Raw genomic sequence first — 8117 nt, forward strand, 5'->3', positions numbered from 1 at the left:
TACTATGTCGTCCAAAATTTGACAAAAACGTCATACTATACTATGTCGTCCAAAATTTGACAAAAATGTCATACTATACTGTCGTCCAAAATTTGACACAAATGTCATACTATACTGTAGTCCAAAATTTGACAAAAACGTCATACTATACTATGTCGTCCAAAATTTGACAAAAACGTCATACTATACTATGTCGTCCAAAATTTTACAAAAATGTCATACTATACTGTCGTCCAAAATTTGACACAAATGTCATACTATACTGTAGTCCAAAATTTGACAAAAACGTCATACTATACTATGTCGTCCAAAATTTGACAAAAACGTCATACTATACTATACCGTCCAAAATTTGACAAAAACGTCATTCTATACTATGTCGTCCAAAATTTGACAAAAACGTCATACTATACTATGTCGTCCAAAATTTGACAAAAATGACATACTATACTATGTCGTCCAAAATTTGACAAAAACGTCATACTATACCAGGGGTCACCAACGTGGTGCCCGCGGGCACCTGGTAGCCCGCGGGCAGCCAATACGGTGCCCGCGGGCTCACTTCACTTCACCTCACTTGCATGTATCCGTATGATCGCTCAGTAAAATATCTTTGATATTGTTTATAAAACTTGGTAATCGTTAGGAGTAAGCACTGGAATTAATGTGTATGCAGTTGAATGCATAATATTAATCATTTAAATGGTAAACAAACAAAAAAATATTATATGGTAGCCCTCCATATTATTTTTTACCCTTAAGGTAGCTCTCATCTCAAAAAGGTTGGTGACCCCTGTACTATACTATGTCGTCCAAAATTTGACAAAAACGTCATACTATACTATACCGTCCAAAATTTGACAAAAACGGCATACTATACTATACCGTCCAAAGTTTGACAAAAATGTCATTCTATACTATGTCGTCCAAAATTTGACAAAAACGTCATACTATACTATGTCGTCCAAAATTTGACAAAAACGGCATACTATACTATGTGGTCCAAAATTAGACAAAAACGGCATACTATACTATGTGGTCCAAAATTTGACAAAAATGTCATACTATACTATGTCGTCCAAAATTTGACAAAAACGTCATTCTATACTATACCGTCCAAAATTTGACAAAAACGGCATACTATACTATACCGTCCAAAGTTTGACAAAAATGTCATTCTATACTATGTCGTCCAAAATTTGACAAAAATGTCATACTATACTATACCGTCCAAAGTTTGACAAAAATGTCATACTATACTATGTCGTCCAAAATTTGACAAAAACGGCATACTATACTATGTGGTCCAAAATTAGACAAAAAAAAAACTATATTATGTGGTCCAAAATTTGACAATTTTTTTGAAAAAAGAAAATTGGTCCAAAATTTGACAAAAATGTCATACTATACTATGTCGTCCAAAATTTGACAAAAATGTCATACTATACTATGTCGTCCAAAATTTGACAAAAACGGCATACTATACTATACCGTCCAAAGTTTGACAAAAATGTCATTCTATACTATGTCGTCCAAAATTTGACAAAAACGTCATACTATACTATGTCGTCCAAAATTTGACAAAAATGTCATACTATACTGTCGTCCTAAATTTGACAAAAACGTCATACTATACTATGTCGTCCAAAATTTGACAAAAACGTCATACTATACTATGTGGTCCAAAATTTGACAAAAATGTCATACTATACTATGTCGTCCAAAATTTGACAAAAACGTCATACTATACTATACCGTCCAAAATTTGACAAAAACGGCATACTATACTATACCGTCCAAAGTTTGACAAAAATGTCATTCTATACTATGTCGTCCAAAATTTGACAAAAACGTCATACTATACTATGTCGTCCAAAATTTGACAAAAACGGCATACTATACTATGTGGTCCAAAATTAGACAAAAACGGCATACTATACTATGTGGTCCAAAATTTGACAAAAATGTCATACTATACTATGTCGTCCAAAATTTGACAAAAACGTCATACTATACTATACCGTCCAAAATTTGACAAAAACGGCATACTATACTATACCGTCCAAAGTTTGACAAAAATGTCATTCTATACTATGTCGTCCAAAATTTGACAAAAATGTCATACTATACTATACCGTCCAAAGTTTGACAAAAATGTCATACTATACTATGTCGTCCAAAATTTGACAAAAACGGCATACTATACTATGTGGTCCAAAATTAGACAAAAAAAAAACTATATTATGTGGTCCAAAATTTGACAATTTTTTTGAAAAAAGAAAATTGGTCCAAAATTTGACAAAAATGTCATACTATACTATGTCGTCCAAAATTTGACAAAAATGTCATACTATACCATGTCGTCCAAAATTTGACAAAAACGGCATACTATACTATACCGTCCAAAGTTTGACAAAAATGTCATTCTATACTATGTCGTCCAAAATTTGACAAAAACGTCATACTATACTATGTCGTCCAAAATTTGACAAAAATGTCATACTATACTGTCGTCCTAAATTTGACAAAAACGTCATACTATACTATGTCGTCCAAAATTTGACAAAAACGTCATACTATACTATGTGGTCCAAAATTTGACAAAAATGTCATACTATACTATGTCGTCCAAAATTTGACAAAAACGTCATACTATACTATACCGTCCAAAATTTGACAAAAACGGCATACTATACTATACCGTCCAAAGTTTGACAAAAATGTCATTCTATACTATGTCGTCCAAAATTTGACAAAAATGTCATACTATACTATACCGTCCAAAGTTTGACAAAAATGTCATACTATACTATGTCGTCCAAAATTTGACAAAAACGGCATACTATACTATGTGGTCCAAAATTAGACAAAAAAAAAACTATATTATGTGGTCCAAAATTTGACAATTTTTTTGAAAAAAGAAAATTGGTCCAAAATTTGACAAAAATGTCATACTATACTGTCGTCCAAAATTTGACAAAAATGTCATACTATACTGTCGTCCAAAATTTGACACAAATGTCATACTATAGTGTAGTCCAAAATTTGACAAAAACGTCATACTATACTATGTCGTCCAAAATTTGACAAAAACGTCATACTATACTATGTCGTCCAAAATTTGACAAAAATGTCATACTATACTATGTCGTCCAAAATTTGACAAAAACGTCATACTATACTATGTCGTCCAAAATTTGACAAAAATGTCATACTATACTATGTCGTCCAAAATTTGACAAAAACGTCATACTATACGATGTCGTCCAAAATTTGACAAAAACGTCATACTATACTATGTCGTCCAAAATTTGACAAAAATGTCATACTATACTATGTCGTCCAAAATTTGACAAAAACGGCATACTATACTATGCTGTCCAAAATGTAGCAATTTTTAAAAAAAAAAATCGTCCAAAATTTAACAAAAACGTCATACTATACTATGTCGTCCAAAATTTGACAAAAATGTCATACTATACTATGTCGTCCAAAATTTGACAAAAACGTCATACTATACTATGTCGTCCAAAATTTGACAAAAATGTCATACTATACTATGTCGTCCAAAATTTGACAAAAATGTCATACTATACGATGTCGTCCAAAATTTGACAAAAACGTCATACTATACTATGTCGTCCAAAATTTGACAAAAATGTCATACTATACTATGTCGTCCAAAATTTGACAAAAACGGCATACTATACTATGCTGTCCAAAATGTAGCAATTTTTAAAAAAAAAAATCGTCCAAAATTTAACAAAAAAAAACGGCATACTATACTATGTGGTCCAAAATTTGACAAAAAAAAACCTATATTATGTGGTCCAAAATTTGACATTTTTTTTGAAAAAAGAAAATTGGTCCAAAATTTGACAAAAATGTCATACTATACTATGTCGTCCAAAATTTGACAAAAACGTCATACTATACTATACCGTCCAAAATTTGACAAAAACGGCATACTATACTATACCGTCCAAAGTTTGACAAAAATGTCATTCTATACTATGTCGTCCAAAATTTGACAAAAACGTCATACTATACTATGTCGTCCAAAATTTGACAAAAACGGCATACTATACTATGTGGTCCAAAATTAGACAAAAACGGCATACTATACTATGTCGTCCAAAATTTGACAAAAATGTCATACTATACTATGTCGTCCAAAATTTGACAAAAACGTCATACTATACTATACCGTCCAAAATTTGACAAAAACGGCATACTATACTATACCGTCCAGTTTGACAAAAATGTCATTCTATACTATGTCGTCCAAAATTTGACAAAAATGTCATACTATACTATACCGTCCAAAGTTTGACAAAAATGTCATACTATACTGTCGTCCAAAATTTGACAAAAATGGCATACTATACTATGCTGTCCAAAATGTAGCAATTTTTAAAAAAAAAACTCGTCCAAAATTTAAAAAAAAAAAACGGCATACTATACTATGTGGTCCAAAATTTGACAAAAAAAAACCTATATTATGTGGTCCAAAATTTGACATTTTTTTGAAAAAAGAAAATTGGTCCAAAATTTGACAAAAATGTCATACTATACTATGTCGTCCAAAATTTGACAAAAACGTCATACTATACTATACCGTCCAAAATTTGACAAAAACGGCATACTATACTATGTGGTCCAAAATTTGACAAAATTGTCATACTATACTATGTCGTCCAAAATTTGACAAAAACGTCATTCTATACTATACCGTCCAAAGTTTGACAAAAATGTCATTCTATACTATGTCGTCCAAAATTTGACAAAAACGTCATACTATACTATGTCGTCCAAAATTTGACAAAAACGTCATACTATACTATGTCGTCCAAAATTTGACAAAAACGGCATACTATACTATGTGGTCCAAAATTTGACAAAAAAAAAACTATATTATGTCGTCCAAAATTTGACAATTTTTTTGAAAAAAGAAAATTGGTCCAAAATTTGACAAAAATGTCATACTATACTATGTCGTCCAAAATTTGACAAAAACGGCATACTATACTATGTCGTCCAAAATTTGACAAAAAAAAAAACTATATTATGTCATCCAAAATTTGACAATTTTTTTGAAAAAAGAAAATTGGTCCAAAATTTGACAAAAATGTCATACTATACTATGTCGTCCAAAATTTGACAAAAATGACATACTATACTATGTCGTCCAAAATTTGACAAAAACGGCATACTATACTATGTGGTCCAAAATTTGACAAAAAAAACTATATTATGTGGTCCAAAATTTGACAATTTTTTTGAAAAAAGAAAATTGGTCCAAAATTTGACAAAAATGTCATATTATACTATACCGTCCAAAATTTGACAAAATGTCATTCTATACTATGTCGTCCAAAATTTGACAAAAATGTCATTCTATACTATGTCGTCCAAAATTTGACAAAAACGGCATACTATACTATGCTGTCCAAAATGTAGCAATTTAAAAAAAAAAAAACTCGTCCAAAATTTGACAAAAACGGCATACTATACTATGCTGTCCAAAATGTAGCAATTTAAAAAAAAAAAACTCGTCCAAAATTTGACAAAAAAACGGCATACTATACTATGTGGTCCAAAATTTGACAAAAAAAAACCTATATTATGTGGTCCAAAATTTGACAATTTTTTGAAAAAAGAAAATTGGTCCAAAATTTGACAAAAATGTCATACTATACTATGTCGTCCAAAATTTGACAAAAATGACATACTATACTATGTCGTCCAAAATTTGACAAAAACGGCATACTATACTATGTGGTCCAAAATTTGACAAAAAAAAACTATACTATGTGGTCCAAAATTTGACAATTTTTTTGAAAAAAGAAAATTGGTCCAAAATTTGACAAAAATGTCATACTATACTATGTCGTCCAAAATTTGACAAAAACGTCATACTATACTATACTGTCCAAAATTTGACAAAAATGTCATTCTATACTATGTCGTCCTAAATTTGACAAAAACGTCATACTATACTATGTCGTCCAAAATTTTACAAAAATGTCATACTATACTTTGTCGTCCAAAATTTGACAAAAATGTCATACTATACTATGTCGTCCAAAATTTGACAAAAACGGCATACTATACTATGTGGTCCAAAATTAGACAAAAAAAAAACTATATTATGTGGTCCAAAATTTGAACATTTTTTTGAAAAAAGAAAATTGGTCCAAAATTTGACAAAAATGTCATACTATACTATGTCGTCCAAAATTTGACAAAAATGTCATACTATACTATGTCGTCCAAAATTTGACAAAAACGGCATACTATACTATACCGTCCAAAGTTTGACAAAAATGTCATTCTATACTATGTCGTCCAAAATTTGACAAAAACGTCATACTATACTATGTCGTCCAAAATTTGACAAAAATGTCATACTATACTGTCGTCCAAAATTTGACAAAAACGTCATACTATACTATGTCGTCCAAAATTTGACAAAAACGTCATACTATACTATGTCGTCCAAAATTTGACAAAAACGGCATACTATACTGTCGTCCAAAATTTGACAAAAACGTCATACTATACTATACCGTCCAAAATTTGACAAAAACGTCATTCTATACTATGTCGTCCAAAATTTGACAAAAATGTCATACTATACTATGTCGTCCAAAATTTGACAAAAATGTCATACTATACTGTCGTCCAAAATTTGACAAAAACGTCATACTATACTATGTCGTCCAAAATTTGACAAAAACGTCATACTATACTATGTCGTCCAAAATTTGACAAAAACGGCATACTATACTGTCGTCCAAAATTTGACAAAAACGGCATACTATACTATACCGTCCAAAATTTGACAAAAACGTCATTCTATACTATGTCGTCCAAAATTTGACAAAAATGTCATACTATACTATGTCGTCCAAAATTTGACAAAAACGGCATACTATACTATGTCGTCCAAAATTTGACAAAAAAAAAAACTATATTATGTCATCCAAAATTTGACAATTTTTTTGAAAAAAGAAAATTGGTCCAAAATTTGACAAAAATGTCATACTATACTATGTCGTCCAAAATTTGACAAAAATGACATACTATACTATGTCGTCCAAAATTTGACAAAAACGGCATACTATACTATGTCGTCCAAAATTTGACAAAAAAAACTATATTATGTGGTCCAAAATTTGACAATTTTTTTGAAAAAAGAAAATTGGTCCAAAATTTGACAAAAATGTCATACTATACTATACCGTCCAAAATTTGACAAAATGTCATTCTATACTATGTCGTCCAAAATTTGACAAAAACGGCATACTATACTATGCTGTCCAAAATGTAGCAATTTAAAAAAAAAAAAACTCGTCCAAAATTTGACAAAAACGGCATACTATACTATGCTGTCCAAAATGTAGCAATTTAAAAAAAAAAAAATCGTCCAAAATTTGACAAAAAAACGGCATACTATACTATGTGGTCCAAAATTTGACAAAAAAAAACCTATATTATGTGGTCCAAAATTTGACAATTTTTTTGAAAAAAGAAAATTGGTCCAAAATTTGACAAAAATGTCATACTATACTATGTCGTCCAAAATTTGACAAAAATGACATACTATACTATGTCGTCCAAAATTTGACAAAAACGGCATACTATACTATGTGGTCCAAAATTTGACAAAAAAAAACTATACTATGTGGTCCAAAATTTGACAATTTTTTTGAAAAAAGAAAATTGGTCCAAAATTTGACAAAAATGTCATACTATACTATGTCGTCCAAAATTTGACAAAAACGTCATACTATACTATACCGTACAAAATTTGACAAAAATGTCATTCTATACTATGTCGTCCTAAATTTGACAAAAACGTCATACTATACTATGTCGTCCAAAATTTTACAAAAATGTCATACTATACTATGTCGTCCAAAATTTGACAAAAACGTCATACTATACTATGTCGTCCAAAATTTGACAAAAATGTCATACTATACTTTGTCGTCCAAAATTTGACAAAAATGTCATACTATACTATGTCGTCCAAAATTTGACAAAAACGGCATACTATACTATGTGGTCCAAAATTAGACAAAAAAAAAACTATATTATGTGGTCCAAAATTT

Source organism: Microchirus variegatus, assembly GCF_963457635.1.
Source record: "Microchirus variegatus genome assembly, chromosome: 11".
Lineage (NCBI taxonomy): Eukaryota > Metazoa > Chordata > Actinopteri > Pleuronectiformes > Soleidae > Microchirus > Microchirus variegatus.